Source organism: Rhipicephalus sanguineus, chromosome 10, assembly GCF_013339695.2.
Source record: "Rhipicephalus sanguineus isolate Rsan-2018 chromosome 10, BIME_Rsan_1.4, whole genome shotgun sequence".
NCBI classification, from domain to species: domain Eukaryota; kingdom Metazoa; phylum Arthropoda; class Arachnida; order Ixodida; family Ixodidae; genus Rhipicephalus; species Rhipicephalus sanguineus.
Genome location: NC_051185.1, coordinates 14,179,139 through 14,200,737, shown reverse-complemented (window position 1 = coordinate 14,200,737; position 21,599 = coordinate 14,179,139). Strand labels below are relative to the sequence as shown.

Sequence of the window (21,599 nt, the reverse complement as noted above, 5' to 3'; positions counted from 1 at the left end):
AGGGGGCGCCGCTCTGGCATTGCTGTTTTACCGAGGCGACGTGTAAATAAAAGAGTGTGTGGAGAGTACTCGTTGAGTGCGGACGTTTCTTCTCCTTCGGCGCATCGCGCCAAACAGCGTGTTCGGGCTGGCCGGCGTCCCCACCGGTCGCGTTGGTCACCGCCGGTCTTCGCCCGCCGCTGCGCCGGGAGTACCAGCCCGCAACACAGCACTCGTGTTTCCCGACGTATTGCCAGATGGTGTCCATATCTCACGCAGCGCCTCTTCTATCGTCTTTAGACGACATTTGCAGCGAAGCACGCAGATACGCGGCCAATTTTAAAGACGATAGTCTTTCTTGGGGAACTTAAACGCAGAAATTTTGTGTTTAGAAAAAGTTTATTTCATCGTAGGACCTTACGAACATTTAGAAACAGTGTCCGTACAACAAGAACATTAACATACACAAATGACGAAACACAATACACACAAAACGTTTTAACAGAAATGTCGAAGTTCACAGGGTGTCCCTAATGCATGCTACTAAGAACTAGCATGCGCACACTTATCACAATATATACAATGCACATGACTGTATATACACAGTACACATGACTTGCTAAACATGCCAGCAAATATGTACAGCATTATGTACAGTATGTTTTATGGTACATGTAATTTACATAATTTACAGTTTGAGCATGAAATGTGTATATACAAGAACCTGCATGGCTACGGGGATCTGCATACACAGAAATAATAAATACAAACAGATTTTATGCAATATTATTCACTGTGTGATAACCTGGCTACAAGAACCAGGTCAGATGAAAAGCTAGCCGCACACGTCCATTAACTACCGACAGGAAGCGGCACGACCACTGCCGTAGAAATTCCTCTTCCCCAAGGAAGAACAATTCCTCCGACAAAAAGGACAGCAGTTCCGAGTACAACCGTTCCAAAATTGGAAACAGAGCACGACGACGGTGACCAGCTGCAACAGCCTCGCACCTGTTACGCCACAAACAAAAAGCCCCCGCAGGAATTAGAAGGCGTGCAAAGCGACTACGCGAGCAACGACCAGATGTGACAAAACGATCTTCGCCTGCCGCTGCGCCGGGACTACCACTCCGCAACACAGCACTCATGTTTTCCGACGTATTGCCAGATGGCGTCCATATCTCACGCAGTGCCTCTTCTATCGTCTTTAGACGGCATTTGCAGCGAAGCACGCAGATACGCGGCCAATTTTTTCTCGGGGCGAGCGCGTAGGCGGGGAACGCGATGTTACAGCCAGGTGAGGTAGGCGCGTGTCGCAGAGCTATTTTAAAGACGATAGTCTTTCTTGGGGAACTTACAGAAATTTTGGTCTGTCTTTCTGTCTTTCTGTTTGTCGGCACGTCCCTCGATTCAGCCACTCGGCCAAAGTTGAACCACTTGCCCAAGGGCCAGCCGTCTTGAACTGGTACGGCTGTTCATACTTGTGAACGTTGTCGATCAAAAAGTAAATATCATGCATATCTGAGGTGCAACAACACTAGGTAAGTATTAGGTGGCGTGTTCCTTTAATAGAAAATGCATACATAAGTAATTTTAAGGACCCTAGTTTCTTAAGCTGCGCTGAAAATGCATAAGAATGGAAGCTTGAGCGAGTTGGTATGCGTTCATCTTTGTTGAAACAGCGCTCACTAGACGACGACGAAGTAAAAGAAGGCACAGGACAGGCGCTGCCTGTCGTGTGCCTTCTTTTACTTCGTCGTCGTCTAGTGAGCGCTGTTTCAACAAAGCTGAAAATGCGACTGCGCTGAAATTTGCCTTCCTCCGTGCCCTTCGCACGAGCTCATTGTTGTGTTCCGGTTTCGGTTCTGTATTGCACTGTACGAATGCCATGGGTTGGTGTTGAAAAACTTCAGTTTTGAGAAGGCCAAGAAGGTGAAAAAAAATATTTAAAAAATGAAAAAGCAGCGTTGTGGGCGGCCTTCAGGCTGCCGGTTGTGGGCGCCGCTCTGGCGTTCCTGTTTTACCCAGGCGACGTGTAAATAAAAGAGTGTGTGGAGAGTACTCGTTGAGTGCGGACGTTTCTCTGCTTCAGCGCTTCGCGCCAAACCGCGTTTTCGGGCTGGCTGGCGTCCCCGCCGGTCGCGTTGGTCACCGCCGGTCTTCGCCTGCTGCTGCGCCGGGACTACCAGCACGCAACACAGCACTCATGTTTCCCGACGTATTGCCAGATGGCGTCCATATCTCACACAGCGCCTCTTCTATCGTCTTTACACGACATTTGCAGCGAAGCACGCAGATACGCGGCCAATTTTTTGGTTTGATTAGCGTGATGCTATGAGCGAGGCCGACGCTTTTACGACGCTTGCGTTAAGGTCACAACTTCGAGGTGTGTTAAGGCATTGACAAAATTGCACTTCTATTGAAAACGCGCCGAATGCGACGAACGTGGAAAGCGTTGCAGGTACTAATCGCGGAAGCTACAGTAATGATGAATTACTCTACTTTGCCGCTCCCAGAGGGCAACACCACCCCGCCGACCGGGAGAGTGGTAGATATAATAAAAGGCGCGTTTTTAAAGCCTCTAGAGTCTGTGACCATGGCGCTGTTGGTAGCGCGCCTGGCATCTGTTGTTGCGGACCAAGCGGTCGTAGGTTCGATGCCCGTTGACGGAACTTTTTTCTTTGACATCTGATCGTGTGCATTTTTTCTACGTCATTTCCTTGGCGGAAATACGTCACTGAAGTCTTGGTGGACCCCGGCATAAAACACTTTCGTGTTAAAAGAATACATATATACTACGCAAAGAACAAAAAAGCTATAGCGGCATTCTACACACTGAGTACCTTTTTGCAGCAATAATATCAACACTTACATCGATAACCACAATACTACATAACTGCACTGTAACCATTAGATTCGAAATACTACTAACGCATAGTGCACATGGCATGAAAGAATATGCGCATTTTGTCGCATGTAAGGTAACGGATATCGCATTTATGTATTGTGAAAAGAAAAAACAAGAGAAGCGTTATGCGCGAAATCGTGTATTGAAGTTGTTGACCGGCTTGTACGGCTGGGAAGTAAATTATGCGCTTAACCTAATAAGCTTTTTTTTATTTAGTTAGCGAAAAAAGATCTACAATGTAGCTTGATAGAATTGCGGGCATATAGTGTTTTCGTTTGTTTCAAATAACAATCACCGCCCTCGGTTTTGTGCATGTGCTTCGGTCATTTCAATAACTTCCCGGGATTTGTAAGATGAGTCGGCAAATGTCCAATTCCTGCTTTAATTTTTCTATGTGAAAAGTGAGTTGAAATTAAGAAGCGAGCATTCTGCAAAAACTGCGAAGTGGAGTAAGTCTGAATGATGAGCACAGTTCATATTACGTGCGTTACAAATTTTCCCAAGGTCGCCGAAAGAAAATCGAAGCACAGAGAAGAGCATGGAATTTTGGCTACGGAAAAATGGCAGTTTCGCTCAACGTGATGCACAAACGGCGATAGCATAATTGAGGATAGCGCTTGCATTGATCGGGTGTTGCTCAACGCATATACGCCATATTGGCTCGACGACGCGCACAATACAAGTTCTGCTGTAGGCAGGAGGAAACAGCCCTGGTAGCTTTCGGATGTCTCATTGCAGTGGTGCTTTGAGCAGCATCGCCCCTGGTTTCCAACCGACATTGGTTCCCAAGATATAACAAAAAACCGGAAACCGTCGGGGACATTGAGTTTCCAATCAAATTTAAGGAAATATATACATGTTGTATAGCACCTCATAGGCCTCAGAGACATTGTTTTGCATCAGGGGTGCGCTATTAGAATGGGGTGAAATGTGCAGACGCTTGACCGCTGCTTTGAAGTTGCTGATACTGCAGTAGTGCGGAACGCCAGGAGGAAGGTCGCATTTTTTATAGACGACCGGTGTGGATTAGCGTTGACCGAAAAGAGCTGGAGTTGCGGCCCCATCCCCACCGCCTCAGTCGGAAACAGAATCATCTTTTTTTTTATTTTAGAAAGTCCGCCCTTTGGCACAATAATTATTGATTCAGAAACACACATGCAAATTTGCTTCGTGTATGAAGTCCAGTAATGTGCGGTGGTGGAGTCCACTAATACAGCGATCAAGGTCCACCACCCCCATCTGCGAAAAAATGTCTGCCTACGGTTCTAACACAAATGCACGTGTTAGCCTAGTTAGTTTCAGACAGGAAGCAACATTGAGCGAGTACTCTCCTTCGCGGTCAAGGCAGGTGCTTCACCTCTTCGCCATCGCTGCGCTTCAAGAAGGATTCACATGAACTTTTTCTGAGTCGTGGCAACAATTTTTATTTCCTTCTTTTTATTTACAGAGGTCGGTTATGCGGGTTTAGTTCGCTGGGAGTTCTATCGCAAGCACACAGTGGTATCCGTTCACGCCAGTGAAGCCGGTAGCCCGACATTCGCAATCACTGCCGCAATCGCCGTGGCCGTTTCCCGGAGTGCAACTCTGGAATGGATAGAGCGAATATGTCTTCATGAAATATATTCCTAAGCTTGCTGTGGTATCAGTTTATTATATTCATTTTGTTCACCTCGACTAGCATACAAAAACCATTTTTAGGAGTGAAGCTCCTTAGGCTCGCGCCCAGGCGTCGCCGTTGAAGCTCCCTTCTCTTAAGCATGGCTTTACGTTGCAGTGGCCGGTGATTTAAGGGGAAATGTTTAGGCCTTGAGCGGTTTGGTTCTAGCGCACCAGAAATTCGAAGTTAAAAGAAATAAGCTCTGTGCACAACTGGTTATAATGGTCGTCTTCACTTTCAAAACCTTATCGTGGATTGTGAAATGAGAACCATCATTCTAGCGCACTACGGGCGCTTTGTCGAAGGTAGTAGCAGACGCTCTCCCCACCCGGCGCCGGCGCAAAAAGACAATGAAATGCTGCGTGCGCCAAACGCCGCGCGCGGCGTTCCGTCGACGCCGTCGAAGCTCCGCGCCGCATCACCACTCAGACCCCTCTCCCACCTGTCTCCCTTTCCGTGCGCTGCGCGTGCCGCACACTCACTCGCTCAGTCGCTCCCACCACCGAGCGAAGCAGACGATCTCCCCACCTGCTCCCCACCCTACCGTCTTCATGAAAGCCAGCAGCGAGGTCAGGCGCATAGTCTTTGGCGTTCCATTTCTAAGGAGCTTCGCTCATCGGTTGTACTGGTACACGGAACTGCTAGTGTTTTTTAAATGCGAATGCATTTCTTAGTCGGGCTATGTGAGGCATCCGGCGTTGTCCGTGGCGCCCTCTCCCATAGCAACAGCTGCGGGCGCGCGCGCTTATCCTCGCCCCTAGCAACCGGAGCATGTGGTGCGAGAGAGTGTAGGAGAGGGTAGGTGCAGTGCTTCGCCGCTCCTTCTCTCGCCGTTCGCTCTCTCTCCTCCATGCGCCCCACTCTCCCATCCGCTCGCACCTCACTCTCGACCGTTCGCTGGCTGGGCGCCTCTCAAGGCGATGGCAGAAGTCGGTGAAGGCGAATGTCTGACGGCAACGGTAACCTCTCTCGGCGCAAGAAATACATTCGCGTTTCCTCACGATTCCTTTCGGGGAGGTGGGGGAATTTTTTTTCTTCTCTATCACTGGAGGTGGTGACATTTGCGTTATTAGTCTGCTTTATGCGGGTTCTAGTTACTTCTTCTGTGTTCTGAAATATTTTTAGAAAAGTTTCTTTTTTTGTAGACCAGACATTCGACTTCGCAGCTAGTCATAACTGCCACGAAAGAACTTATGCGGTTTCCATTTCTTGCATCATATTTGATTAATTAGAAACCTCTGTGTGTTGTAGAAAGGGACCATGGGGGCAAGTGCCAGTATTTATTAGAAAAGCATAACAATGCACGCAATCTATTACAGCGCCACCTGATCCCAGCTATCCGCTTTAAGTCCTAGAAGTCATTCTTGCATTGTCTGAGAATAGCGCCTTAAGAATAATCTTGAAAATATCTAAATTTTAGTTTGCCTGTGTTGGATGTTTGTAGTAAGGTAGACCGGTAGATGAGTTAGAAACGATTCATACTCAGAGAACCAGCGCGAATACAGCGGAGACACAAAACGAGAAGGACACAGGACGAGCGCTAACAACTCGTGTTTATTGAAACAAAACTGAACACAGGAAAAACCAACACCGTGCGTCCGCTAGAATTTTAGGTCACGTGAAAGAAATTGCTAAGCATGCGTACGTCGCAATCTTGCAAAGAAACGAAAGGTTCAGATATGCAATCATCACCCATCATTTTGATGAAGAAAGATTCCGCAAGTTCACGAGCCCTTTCATGCTTGTGCCTGGACATACTGACTATGTTATTGAAACAGAGGTTACACCCACATGAACTCTAACAGGTTGAAAGATGTGATATCGGCATTCATTTTAAGGTGTTTTTGTGCTGCCGAAGTCGTCAATTAATGCAATTACCTGATTGGCCTTTGTACGCCTTTCTGCGGGAGAGGGGAATTCTATGAAAAACCCCACCGGTGCAGGTTGCGCTTGTTTGGTTTGTTTAGTTTTATTTTAGCAAATTTTACTTATTAGAGAGCACTCACCCCGTGTCCCTTTCGTCTTGTGTGCGTCGTGTTCGCGCTGGTTTTCTAAGTGCACATATTTGTCTACTATTTTGCACGCAATTGAATGACCGTAACAAGTATGCGAAGAGGACACCAATATTGGAGATCATTGTAGTAATAAGGAAAATTCCGATATGTCATCTATATCATTGCAGCAAGAAGAGTGTACAGGCTGAATTGGACTTTTCTAAAGAGTACCATACAAGTTTTTAGTTACTGATCCTTACTATGTTCACACACAGTCCGTGTAAGCTGCTCTTGTTAGCGCCCTTCTTTATCACGATCCTGCAAGGAAATGGAGGACATGTGATCAGCATTGCGCCGCACGCCTTGTTGTGCATTCATACACTCCACTAGCGATGTTACTGAAGAAACTAGATTGCCGACTAAATTCAAGCACGCAATATTAGCAACTCAGTAATCTTGCTGAAAAAAGGTGTTCGTGTGAAAATAGCTGCGGTAATACTTGTGAAGAATACGATACGCGCAGTGCCGATGACAGGGGCCGCAATCCAGCGGCTCACTCGCGCGTTTGGCATCTACGCGGCCATCTGCGTATTCGCCGATGCGCAGACGATGATCATGGCAGCCATATATGCTCTGTCACACGAGTGGCGAAATTCCCAATATAGGCTCCCTGTGTAGGTATGCGAGGAAAGCAATGATCAAAAACCTCGGTGGTGTGCTGAATGAATGAATAAACATTATTATGCTTGTAGGGAGCAGCTGTGCCTCGTAGGTGGAGGCCTTAGTCTGTGGCCCCACACGTAGCAACCACGGCCTCTGCACGGTCGATCCTACCGGGAGATCAGGGTGGTGGTGTTTGGTATGGCCTAGCGTCGCCAGAGCCGCAAGGTGGAACAGTCGCTGCAGTACGGCCATTTTGCTAAAACAAGGGAGGAGTAGAGGCAGCAGAAAGAAAGTTGTGTCGGGAAAGTATTCCTCTGTAGTTGTTGTCTCCAACCAACGGCCTTTCGACTACAAGAGAGGATGAGGGGGCGGGAGTGAGGGCTAGTTGTCGAGGAGGCATACCTGGTCAAGTGGGATCTGTACAACAGACGTTTTGTTCGTTCGATGGCAGTGATTCACTGCGGCTTGGGTACAGAGTTCCGGTCCAGCGCATAAGCGCGCTCATTACCAGAGGTCGCTGCATGCTCATGCACCCTGAGTTACTGTATAAGCTACCTTTAGGTAGCAGAGTTGCGCATAGGTCTGGCTAGCAACCACAGCTATGCGGCGAAGACGCACTCCATTTTTGCAGGCGACATATGCCTACCGGGTCACCGATCGTCATGTTTGGCCTGTCGAAGACCGATGATTAACTTTACTGCGAAAGAGTGGTGTCAATCCAGAAGTGTTGAAAGGCGGGCAAGTTGGTATAGGTTCATACTGAAAATTGGCAGCGCAAACTAACGGGACACAGAAGGGGAACACAAACAGGCGCAGTTTGTGCGCCTGTTTGTGTTCCCCTTCTGTGTCCCGTTAGTTTGCGCTGCCAATTTTCAGTGTCAATCCAGTTCGCTGCAGCGGTGGCATCGAGAAATACGAAAATTGGCCCGAGCGTCAGCTTTTCCGCAACGCACGGTTGCTAGCGGCGTTTCGAAGACAGATGCGCAACCCTGCTACCTAAAGGTAGCATATAGAGTAAGTCTAATGTACCCAGGCCGACCCAGGCCAACCGATAGTAATGAGAGTTGGATAATAGGAAGGAAACGCTGCAAACCATCTTCGATTCAGTGAGAATATATGGCATTTTTATGCGTTTTGCATCTCACCAAACCGGAAAATCCATAGTGCAGGCAATGTGTTTACACTTGCAGCTTACTTTTCCTTGATGATGCGTCGGCAGCAAAACTCTTCGACATTTTTATGGTACTTCTCGTAATTTTCACAATAGCATCTCGCGCATTATTTACATCGAAGACTGCAACGATGCGGTGTGTTTTGTATTGTTACCCCCTTCGCCCAGCTCCGCAGATTTGTCATTGGGCATTCCAGAGTTTCAGAAAGAGGATTTGCAACCGGTGTGACTAAAGAACTCTGATGATGACATTTATGGTTACGGTGATTGAGTCAGCTGTGACATTTTTTACGGGAGAAGAGCATAAGTAATATACGGTAGCAGTGGTCTGTATTCGCTGTATTGAAGAACTTCGTGTGAAGCACACGATAATGGTTACTGGCGGAGGCAGGGACAATTATATAAGTGAACGCGCACTAATGTCCTCCTTCACTGCATTTACTCAAGAAGTCCAGCTTTTCTAGATTACCTTAATCAATTTCGTTTGCTGTAGTTCTTAAAATAGATGCTAATCAGAGAAGTACTGAAACATTTTTACTGTTTTACACAGCAGTACACTGTATGTGTCAGTTAAAAATGTTTATTTACAGACGCTTTAGTAAAAGTCTTGGTGGGCTTAAATAAGAAAATACCTCAACTTGTCATTGATGCCAATTGCTAACCATGGAAGCGATCATTATCATGCATTTAGGCAGAATCTGTCTATGGTAAATTTACTCGTACATAGGACTGATTGTTTTACAGCGAAAGCTGTTATGAGATCATTTCACCGGCCGTTTTTGGCGCCGTAGTTGTCCGCCGCCGCCGCCGGTGTCCGTAACCACTATCGCTCGAAATAAAAAAAAACGAAATAAAAAAATTCCAGGATGGAACGAGGTTCGAACCTGGGCCCTCTGCGTGGGAGCCCAGTATTCAACCTCTGAGCCATGCCGGTTTTTTTTTTCTTTCATGGTATTTATCACACTTAGTATTACAGTGCACAATAATAGCACAAATAAAGCAAGCATAAGTACAATCACATAGCGACAATATGCGCTCAAGCATTACTAGGTGCACACTCGATGGCTAACACAACGTGCAGTAGAATGGTGAGAGTTCTTCACATCGTGTTATACTGGAAAGGTGGCGAGGCCGAGCACCTCACCAAGAGGGGGTACCAGTCCGGTCTAAAGTCCAGGTCGTCATAAATGTCCTTTAGCTGAATAGTCATGCGAATGAAGTGCATACTTGAAGAAATGGTGGGTTCTGCGTTACGGTCCTGCATACGTGTCTTCCATAAGCTATGCATACCCATGAGGAAAAACATATCATATGGCACTTCATCACGCGATGTTGGTATAAGATAACGTATGGTGTGAGAATTGACGACAAAACTTTTCTTCAGTGCTCTCTGAAGGACATCCCAGAACAGAATAGCGTCTTTGCAGCTAATAAAGCAATGTTCTATTGTTTCCGGCACATCACATAGACGGCAGTTAACAGAAGAGACAAAAATACCTTTTCTTTTCAACCATGTGCTTACCGGAAGTGTTTCAGAGTGGAGTTTATAGAAAAGTGTTTTGAATGAGGAGGAATATACATTTTGCGCACACGTTTCAACAAATCGTTGCCTGAAAGATCGGAGTACAATGAACGGTACAACGGAGGCGCGAAGGGCATAGTTAGTAAATCCTTATACAGTACCTTGCGTGAGACTGTGTACAGGTATTCCATGGAAAAGCGAGATTTAAGGAACCGAACTGCGAGGTAAACTTCCTGCATGAATCCCCACAAACACGGGCGCTCGGAGAAGTTTGATGAAACAACTAGGTCTGGCAAGCAATCAACAAGTGTAACCTGCAAGAATGAACGGATTACGGGGTGGGAATTGTCTCGAAAAAAGAACCGTGAAACTGTTTGCCATAGATAAAGATGTACTAATCCCAACCCACCCTCACTAACTGGCCTGAAGATGTTGTCACAACGCATGGGCTCAAAAGTCGAAGACCATATGAAAGTAGCAAAAATTCGATGAAAGCTTTGTATATAAGATCTTGCGCAATGGATAAGTTGCAATACGTAGTAAAGCTTTGTTGCTAGGAAAGTATTGCAAGCTTCAGCTCTCCCGAATATTGAAAGTCGATGGGGAGCAAATGTCTGGGCCTGCAGTTCAAGCTTAGGAACGCGCTTCTTCCAGTAATGCGCACTGAATCTATACGCGTCCAGTGGTACACCGAGGTATTTTGGCGGGATTCGTGTCTAATTAATCCCCGCGAACTGATTCGGCGTGGTACCCCACGAGCCAAACCATAGTCCTAAACTCTTAGAGGCATTTAAACGCGCTCCTGATACAACGCCAAACTTTTCAATTGTAGGTACCACATTTTCTACACTTGGTTTATCTGTGCAAAAGAAAACGACATCGTCTGCATAAGCTAATACTTTAACTTCACTGCCTAATATACCAAAGCCGCGAATACAACTGGGCTCTATTATGCTTAAGCACAGCGGCTCTAGATAAAGTGCAAACAGAAGTGGTGACATCGGGCATCCCTGTTTCACCGAAGAGCAAATAGAAACATGTTTCGAAAGTTGACCATTAACAATGAGACGAGTTGAGCTTTCATTATAACAAAGTTTAACACCTTTAAGCGCGACTGTGCCAACATTGGCATGCTCAAGAAAAGAAAAAAGGAACGAATGACTAACACGATCAAAGGCTTTTGCGAGGTCTACCTGTAGCATTGCAAGCTGTTTTTGATAACCATAGCAGAACTGAAGAACTGTTCGAGCAACGTGTATATTGTTTTGTATAGGTCGACCCCTAATTCCACATGTCTGATGAGACCCAATGAGAATCGACATCGCAAATTGCAATCTATTTGATAATACTTTCGCAAAAATTTTGTAGTCCACATGTGACAGCGATATTGGCCTGTAACCTTCGACGGAGCGAAGCTTTTCCTTGTCAGAAGTTTTCGGTATTAAAACAGTGTGGCTTTTGCAAAAAGATCGCGGGAGTGTCTCCATGTCATATCTTATTTCAAAAATATCCAGCAATATGGGAGATAGCGTTTTTTAAAAACTTTGTAAAATAAAGCTGAGATGCCATCAGGGCCAGGAGTTTTCGATAAAGGTAAGCTGTCAATTGCCTGCTCAATTTCCTTTATCGTAATGGGTCCATTGATGGCTGCACAGTCATCGTCTTTCAAGGGGCTCAAGAGGGAAACAAAACTAGCCTTCAGGTGAACGTCAGGATCATCAGAGAGAGAACTAAATAAACTTTCATAGTACTTTTCGAACTTCAAAGTGATGTCTCTTGTATCTGTTATAAGGACACCGTTAGAGTATAAGTCTGGAATTAGTTTAGAAATTGCATGGCGTTGTTCATTCAGTAAAGCTTGACGCGTCGGTTGCTCGGAATTCAAGGTGCGTTGGTTTCTAGATCGAATACGCGCTTCTTTGTAGCGGGCTGCATCATATCTTTGAAGTTGACATTTAATATTTTCGATTTCATTAATGTACGTTCCCGGCATTTCGCATTCCATTTCATAAAGGTTGCACAGACTTTTAAGGAGTGCCTTTTCTTCATACTTTTTATAGTAAGACTTAACGGCTCCCATTTCTATAGCTATAACACGGACTTCAAACCAATTGAAAAACATTGCCTCATTATCGTCTGGACGCGATTCACGAATTCCTGATCGCAGAGAAGCTTTTAGTTCATCTTCCAAAGGGCCCACTGTGGGCGGAATTGTTTATGACGGTTTTCACCAATTTGCGCAATAACAATACAGTGATCTGAGAACGACACTGTTTCAGTGCTACAGAATATTTTACGAGAGAGGAGCGATGAGGACACGTAAATCCGATCACGGCGAGCATAAGAACATCCCTGAACTCTTGTATATGCCGTTACAAGGTTCGAGACCCCAATGTCAATTAGCCCTGCGTTATCTACAATACCGGATAAAAGCTCGCCACTCCTGTCTCGCCTGCCATTAGGATTGTTACGATCATTAGCGTCACATACACAGTTGAAGTCACCCATTAGTACAGCGCATCTCTCGGAGTCAATTAAATTAGACATATTTTTGAATAAATCAAGTCGTTTCGAAACCTCATTAAACGCATATAGATTGATAATTCGCCACGGCGCTCCTTGCAACGAAAAATCGCAGCATATATATCTGCCCTCGTTATCAACACTTGTACTGATTGCTGAACAGGGTAGGCTCTTTCTCAGGCACAGCCAACAGCCCGCAGATAAACCTTTTGCATGTGAAACACACACGTTGTACTCAGACAGAAAAGGCCGCAGGGCCCTCTCAGTCTCAGTCTCAGTCTCAGTCGAGACGTTTACGTTTAAAAAGTCTACGGAGCTGCGCCTGTTTCTGCGAAGACCTAAGGCCACGTACGTTCAAGGTTGCAAAGATAAGTCGCTCAGATTGCGCCATGGTGACTACCTTCTATTGCGCTTATTGTCCCATGTGATCAGTCCTGAGGGTTGATGGTGAGGCTTCCCTTGAACCCCCCTGCCATGCCGTGCTTGAAACTGTTTTGCAAAAAGGTCCTATACAGGCTTCATGTCGGGAAGGAACAACATTAACCTATGCAATATAGCGTGGTAGAAGAGTAAAATAATTACCAAGAGTCACACAACGCGAATTCTGTAACCAGGCGTCACACAATTCGAATTGCGCAACGAGAAGGTTGTTGAATGCTTCCAACCCATTACAAAGGGCTCCGCCATAATTCTTCATCGTCATCAGGCACAGCATCAACAAAGTGCGCATAATGCCTTACATGCGTTTAGCAGGTACCACGGCTCTCCGTACAATGACGAAAAAAAGCATAATGCCTGCTTTCCTACTTCTCAAAAATTACAATGATTTATAGCATAGTGGGTTCCTCGCAAGTGCACTTGTACTGGTTGGCAAGGAAGCCCATAAGCGCATGGTCCATTTCCTCGGGGTCTCAGTAAAGTTCTTTGCCCTCCCCCCCCCCCCCCCCCCACCTCTTTCTCCCACGTCACACCGTATGTTATACAACATGGCGCGAGAGGGACATAGCGACCGGGCGTCACCTAATGCAAATTACATAACTGGTGGACCGTTTAAAGCTTCCAACCAATTACAAAGGGTTGAGCCATAATTCTTCATCGTCATCAGTCGTCGCGTCAGCAAAGTGCACATAATGCTTACAGACGTGTAGCTGGTGCCTCGCTTCTACGCAGAATGACGGATAATGGCTTAGTAGGTGCTTCCCAACTTCACAAAAATTGTGATTTATGGCGGGTACCTTGCTAGTGTACTTGTATTAGTAGCCCCAAGAGGACTTACAACGGTGCTTTAGAAACGCCGCTCATCCAACTTTCGCTGTGACTGTGCTGCGGTTTCACCGCACGCCTGGTGTTTTTTTTCACTGATAATATTGTTATTTCTTTGTTCTGATTCAGCCATAGAGGATCTTTTATAGCTGGCTATATTTTATGGTTGTCAATGTGAACTTAAAAACACGATGGTCGAGAAATCGGCGTTGCTGGTGGTTACGGAAAACAGCCTCGTAGATCCGATGCCCCATGTTAATCGATGTTATCCGAGGCGTTCAGCAACGAGCTCGGTGAGGTTCAATGTTTGGCTCTGTCCCTAATGTTACGATTCGCATTTATTTCTTTCTGTAAATAGAGCAGGTGTGAGCGTCACGCGAATTATTTGGCATATCCACCACGCCTTGACGCCAAAAGTATATTTAAAGGGCACTAAAGGCAAATATTAAGTTTACTGATTGTTGAAATAGCATTCCAGAAAACTCGTAGTGCTTGTTTCGTGCCAAGGAAATAAGGAAATGCTTATTTTGAAAGAAATCACGTTTTAGTGGTCCGCACGGCGTTAGCGCACTTCATATCACCCTCCTGAAGGACCCTTCTGACGTAGCAGTTGCCGTACCCAACGTTGCCCGCCTTTACGTTGCGGCCATCAACTTTACCAAGACGCAGCCAGGGGCCACTTTGAAACTGTATAGATCGCTGTAACTGAGCTTAGCTTGGCTAACAGCAGCATTAGGGTATCATCAGGGCGAAAATAGTGAGAGCCAAGCACGCACAGCAGTACGCGATACCGAAACTACCACTGAGAGGCGCAGTTCAGCTAAAACGAAACTTTTGAACCCCTCGCGCCGTTCTCCATGGTAACGCCAAGAGGTTTTTTTTCCCATGTATAAAACAGAAACAAACAAGCACAATTTTTTACGTCTTGTGATGCACGGAATGATCTTTTTTTTATCGCAAGTAGTTTGATTACTAGTGGTAATTGCACTCGAGACTCCTGACGTCATTGGGATCATTTCCAAAATATCCCACTCGTGGCGCACATCGTGTCCTACATTTACCCTAATTGCTGGATTAGTAGCGTACGGCTGTTGATAATATTCACGCTTTAGACATTCTCACACACTGACCTTTCAATCTGACATAAATTGCTATTTGCCTTTAGTGTCCCTTTAATAGTACGACCCAGCGGTGTCAATAATGTTCGAGCGCCGACGTCAACTATACCGGGAATATATGCACACTTCGGCGCACTGACGTGCGTGTCATAACTAGCGTTTGTTGGCGCATTCCTGAAAGGTTGTGCAGCTTTCTTGAACGCTTACGTCAGATCTAAAGCACACGCCACTAGAGAGAGAACAGCTGTTCGGCTTTGCGAAGCAATGTGCCTCGTGCAGCTGCTGTCCGGATGAGTCTTGAAGAGTGCAGAGCTGCGATATTGCGTTCTCGTCGATTTCTGGCAGCACAGTCGGGTTCACTGACCATTCGGCGCTGGATGGCGAAAGAAACGGCCGTATTTGCTCGGTCCGAAAGCTCTGCCAACGACTGAGGTTCAGCCTCTCCGTGGCCTCTCCTGACGGAGACGCTAGATTATGATTCCGTGACGGCGCCCAACAAAAAATGGCGGCAGCGCCCACTGTTGCAAGAACACCAAACATTATGAATATCGCGTATTAGATACCGAAACCTCTGCGCGTCTTTAGTGTGAGAGGTATCGCCATGCACCACAGAGGTGCTGTGTATGGCTCACTTGTGCAAAGTGCATGCAGCATGAACACTTGGCAGAACACTGTAGTGCCAACTCACCCCCCTGGGGCATCGTCCAAGCCGGGGAACCGTGGTCTTTGCGCGTCTACTCTGCACAAGAACGTGAAAAAGATATCATAGCATTAAATGTCACAGGAAAGAAGATCTGTTTCCAAGAAGCATGGAAAATTTTTCAATCGCAATACACAGGGTTTGCGCTGATGTGGCATTCAAGGCGGCAAGGCCAGAGCTCTTTCTGGCGGCCTTCCAGACCTCAGACAGCGGGGCAATAATTACGCCCCCTGCCCCCCCCCCCCCCGGCGGGGGCAGTTAACTACACCCCAATATATCTACAAAGGAGGAGCAGCGCAGTGACTCAGTGGTCCAAACGACGTCTTCTTCGGAAAGATGCTTAATCCTCACATCCAGAGATGTAGTGCGCGTTCATTAAGCGTATCTGACGCGATAATGGATAGAACTCGAGCCCATTCGGCACTGACGCCGAAAGGGCGGCACAGCTTTCCAGAGTGTGGCACGATGGGCAGACTAAAGAGGTGAATAGCGCCTAGAAATCAGAAGACCTGACCTAAGGTCGGCCTTTCTGGTGTGCAAGGACATATTTAAAATTAACGTAATGGAAGTAGACGTACTTTATTTGAATTCTCGACGGTTGTAACGTAACCTCGATCATATAAAGAAACTGTTGATCAATGTAAACCCAAGGTGTGTTGTGTCCTCGGAACTCACTTAAAAGCACTTTATATAATTCCATATTGCTAGCAAACACGCACAAAGGACGACATAGAAAGAGACAGGTCATCCTATGTCGTCCTTTGTGCGTGTTCGCTGACAATATGGAAGCATAAATCAATGTCAAATAGCCCAGCTTAATGCATGAACACTTTATATAAGCATCTCAAAAGAATCCTGCATATAAAAATGTTTCGATGGAGGTTTTTCAGCAGTCAATGGCGTTGAAATAGTTACGGAGGGCTCAGCAGTACGTCAGCAGCTGACTATTCAATCTCTTTTTGAAGCCGTTGCTATTCGGGCTTTGCTATTTAGTACATCGCTAACAATCTGTTTCGTATATATCTAACCTGATTATCGACTCATTAGGATCGAGCTCGATGACTTAGTGGACCAGCGGCTGAGGAATTTTATATTTGCTGAGGATCTTAAGCTCACAGTAAGCTTTGGGGCGACTCGAGTGGCAACAAGAGAGGAGGCATAATCTGCCATCTGGTGTTTGTCAAACGGATTATACATACTCATTAGTCGACTTCTTCATCTGATCTCCATCACTAATGTCATATATACGGTGCACTGACTTCTGAAACGAGCCTTGAGAACACTCATTCAGGATACGATGAACCTAGTCTCACGTTAATAGACGGGACATCTTGATTTTTTGATATGATGCATAAAATGTTATTTCCACATGTTTTCGCAATGCTGTGAGAAACATTCTGCGTGTTATTATTTTTTATTGGTTACCATTTTGGGCTACCAGAAATCGAGCGTACAGAAACTTTAATCTTCCTCCTACTGGGAGTCGTCCAGCGTTTCCTGCATTTCTTCGGGTCTAAAGTTTGGAGGAAACTACCGGTAGAAATGAACGAGGCGAATAATTTTTCATTTGGGCTTATAAATACCTTCTTAGGCTGAATAAAGATCTGTAATCTCAGCGGTTGTGATTTGTGACTCTCATTCGTTGTTTTTCGGTATTCGTAATTCGTTGAAACTTCCCAATATTCCCAGCAGAGAATGGGTCACCCAAAAAGGGTCACCCATCCTCTGTTGCATCCTATCGGCCAATATTCCTCCTCTGAATTTGTGCGAAAGTATTTGAACACATTATTTTTAAACATATTTCCAACTGGGTTGAAGAAAGTAATTTAATCGATAGTCGCCAACACGGTTTTCGACGAGGAGTTTCCACGACAACGCAACTACTTGAGAGCATTCACGCCTTCGCCGCAGCGTTAGATAAATCTGGTCAGGTCGATATTATATTCCTGGACTTCGAGAAAGCTTTTGACGGCGTATCACACTGTAAACTTCCTTTAAAACTGAAGCCTATTCTTAAAAACGATTCGATTCTTGCATGGATTGCCGCTTACTTATCCTGTAGACAGCAATCAGTGTCCATCGATCCTGCCAGTTCTGATTCTGCTTCCGTCCCCTCCAGCATTCCCCAAGGTTCCGTTCTTGGGCCATTATTCTTTTTGATCTTCATAAACGACATCGGTCACGTTTACTTGCAGACGACTGCATCTTATATAATGAAATCCGCAGCTCTGACGATCAGGTTTCTCTTAACCAATCATTAGCCCAAATTCAAAACTAGTGTTCCTCGTGGCAGACGCAGATAAACCACAGCAAACGGTAGCAATGACAATCATGCGTAAGAAAAATCCACTCAGTTTCACTTATAGTATCAGCGGCAGTAATCTGTCTGCAGTTTCCAATTACAAATACTTGGGCGTTGTTATTACAGCTAATCTCCGATGGAATGATCACTTCAGCTACATACACAAGAAGGACATGCGGCAACTACACTGCAAACCGTTTCACACCCTTATAGGTGTATTTGCGATAAAACACCTATCGTACACCCTTTTTTTCTGTCAATATTATCCGAAAGGGTGTAATGTCTCCATTGCACACCCTTCGCACACCCTTTTTTGTTTTTGGGTGTACAATGGGTGTATGTTCTGTTAAACACCCATGGGTGTTCTTTGAATTTTACACCTATGGGTCAATTCACGCAGTGAATTGACCAATAGGTGTAAACAAGTATCGTTGTACTGCTGAATGCGATTAAATGAGACACTGAACACCATGGGCAACACCTTCTGAAACCACGGGTCACCACCCTGTTCGACAGAGCGTCTTGGCACAGGATACTGTTTCACAAGGCACCTGAGTGTGAAGCTACCTGCTCGTGAATCAGTAATGGTTCACATTGATCTGCTAAGCTTGCCACTAAATTTTCATTCTTTTTGTTGTGCACCACAAGTCTGCTGTAATTGCAAAGACGCATGTATTTTGCCTACTTTATTAGGCAAGTGGTAGTGAAAATAAAATATAGCATTGTCGTGCCTGAGGTTCTGAATGCAGTGAGTCAACTGATGTTACTTATTTTGAGCTCACATATATTTAAGCCTTTACATCCCGATTCATTTTTGAGAAATCGTTTCTAAAATAATTTCATTTATTGCTTGATTGGATTGACACGTTGAATGAATGCCCAAAATACATTCGGAATAATATATGTATTTGTTTAGCATTCAAAACATTTGTTCAGTTTACAGACAGTTGGCTTCACTGCACTGTGATCATCGCAAACACCTCTCCTAACGCTTAATCTATAGCATATATATACAGTGAAATCTCGTTGATACGATTCTGCATAATACGGTTTTCAGCCTAATACGTTTTCGTTTTTATTCCCTGCCAACATCCCTTGAAAATAATGCATTTTCATGCGTTTAATACTATCACATTTTTGCCAAAACTGGATAATACGACCGCGAAAGTGGATCTTGACCGATATATCGAGAAATCCTGCGTTTATTCTTCGCTATGCCAGCTCCCACATCGTTCCAACAACCCACGATCTGCGCGTAGCAGAGCCGGCTGAGGCCACAGCAGCATCAGTTTAGCGGCGAAAAGATCGTTGCTAGGCGATCTTTTCTTTGAGATTATATATATACATATATATTGCCGCTTTGTGAGGGCCCCCCTCCAGTGAAGCGAGACTTTAAGCCCTGCTTGTAGTCATGCAGCCCTTACTGTGTCGTCGCAATGCTTAGTGCGATTCGAATACACTGTGTAAAGCATTACAAAACATAACAATGCCGCAGAAAGAAAGCTGCGCCCACCCGACCCAACAACGGCCGGGGCGCCACCTCCTCAGCCGGCGCAGCCGCCGCTGCCGCGCGTGCGCAGCGCGCGGAACAGCTCTATCACCACGTGACTTATGCAACGCGCTCAGACACACCGCCGGACTCGACCGTTTTCTGCGTGTGTTGTGCGTCGCCTCCCGATCGGTCGAGTTTTGCAGTCGGTGTTTCGGTTGTTTGAAGTGTGCCCGCGCTGTGTGCTCGTCCTTTACCTTCTGCAAGTGCTGCTTATTACGAAGATGCACTATACTCAAAGGGAGACCTGCAGCTTCATATCGTGGAGCACTCGAACTGAAACGGTATGTACCACTAACACGTTGCTACGGCCAGCGCTTTGTTAACTCCGAGAGCGCGATCTAATGCCGTTAACTAAGCTTTTCTTAACTGGTTGACGATCGGTGAGCATTTGTTAACGTAACGAGCATATGTGAGTGTATTGTTTCATCGGGATGAAGGCAAAGTTGTGTGACGTTAGGCGCGGGCAAGCTTTGCTTTGTTTGGTGTTGAAAGCAGTGTGCGCATGCGCGGCTGTGATTCGGATGCCCTCCTGTCGGCGGTGGTGTTGGAAGGGGGCCCCGCTCTCGATGAACCACTATTTTGATTTAAGAATAATTAGGTTGTGACGGCGCCTGTTACCTCTAAGCGTCCAGCGTGTCTAAGGCGCGTATGCTTCGGCCTGATGGTAATCCAAGTGCATTTTTTTTTCGCACAAGAAAAAACAAAAAAAAAACAAAACAGGACAGAAAGCAACGACGTGGTGTCCGCGTCGTTCTTTTCCGTCCTTGTTCGTTTTGTGCGCTAAAACTACCGTGATGCTCGGGTTGATGCGTGTGGGTCATTTTAACGCAGCATGTTCCTTCGTTTTAGGTACGCCTCGCGAAGCTCGCCTAAGTGCTAATACATTCCGTTTCGTTAAATTCGTACCGATGTTTTAATTCAACCGTAGCATAGGTTGCCTGATAATGCCGGCACCCGTGCATGGGGAGCCGTTCGTTGAACTTGTGTTCGCATGAATTTTTCATGTCTATGTGTGGCCGAATCGCCTTACCTACCTGAACTGTGCAAGCGCTAGTTCGAGCGTTCGAGCTTAGACGTGCGCAGGGTTCCCCATCAGGGGGTAGGGGAGTAGAAAGGTTAATCGCCGCCCCCCTCCCCCCGCCTTACTAAAAAGTCAAAGTATGGGGGCAGACTTTGCGCCCCCCCCCCCCTATGTCTGAATTGACCTGGCGGGGGGGGGTGCCCCCCCCCCCCCTTCGTGCGTACGCCTGAGTGCCCGAGCACCATTTATTTTATTCTGTTTGTTTCCATTATGTCTAGCTTTCATTATTTTGTTGTGGTTATTAAGAGTTACATGCGCCTCGTCTCGATTTGGCGTTGTAACTTCGGTAAATACTTTTACGTGTACAAACATTAAAAAACGCAGTTTGTACGACCATCTCCAATGATATTATTTGGTAAAAGACAAGCCTAACGATTTAACAGATATTTTAAATTCTCCAATCATCTTCAAGGCTGCAACTTGCAGCCTTGAAGAGAAGTCCTTGTGCATAGTTTTGTTTTATATGCTTTTTATCGATGTGCAGGAATCCTTCATGCCACTAAAGAATGCTCCTTTTTCTTTAAAAATGCGGATGATACTTGTCAAATAGTACTTTCTATTTCCCAAACAAGCTAATTGCACGTAGAAAAGCTGTTAATTCTCTCCAGTTACATATGGGGCATGTTATGAGCTTAATATTTGGATGGTACTATCGTGAGCACTATGAGCTCGAACACGCGAGCGCGTGGCGAACAGCCTTGAACCTTACGTCGGTTGATTCGCAGCAGCGGCTGTCGGAAACAAAGTGAAAAGGGCGCTGCGCTTCCACTAGCTGTTGACCCTCCCGCTTCGATATTGTTGATGCGAAACAGCATCTTAGAGAGTGCCAGTGGCCGCTAGCGGTGATATGAATTCCCATCAATGCGAACAGCCACATCAGACTAGGTAGCTGCTTAGATATCGGCTGTGACGTAGCCTGCCACGATGCGCAGGCCACGCTTGTGCATCGGTATCTCGGTGGTGTCGGCTGAGGATTTTGCTGCGCCTCATTTATTTATTTTGTTATCATTGCTAGCGGTCATTGACACGCAATCAGCCGACATCTCGCAGCAACGCTAGCGAGGCGGGAGTACCAACAGTCAGCGGAACAGCGCCCCCCTTCTCCCCTCCAGTTTCGGCAGCGCCATCCACGTATCACACTATCTCAGTTTTGAGGCTATTTTGCA

The 21,599-nt window shown here is 46.0% G+C and overlaps 1 long non-coding RNA gene across 1 annotated transcript; it reads right to left on the bottom strand.

The window, feature by feature from the left end:
- Nucleotides 1-3,125: 3,125 nt before the first annotated feature.
- Nucleotides 3,126-15,528, bottom strand: LOC119407075 (uncharacterized). The gene is made up of 3 exons (XR_007417780.1): nt 15,362-15,528; nt 6,799-6,856; nt 3,126-3,277 (listed from the first exon to the last, which is right to left on the bottom strand). It is a non-coding gene; the product is annotated as an uncharacterized LOC119407075 (long non-coding RNA).
- Nucleotides 15,529-21,599: the final 6,071 nt, after the last annotated feature.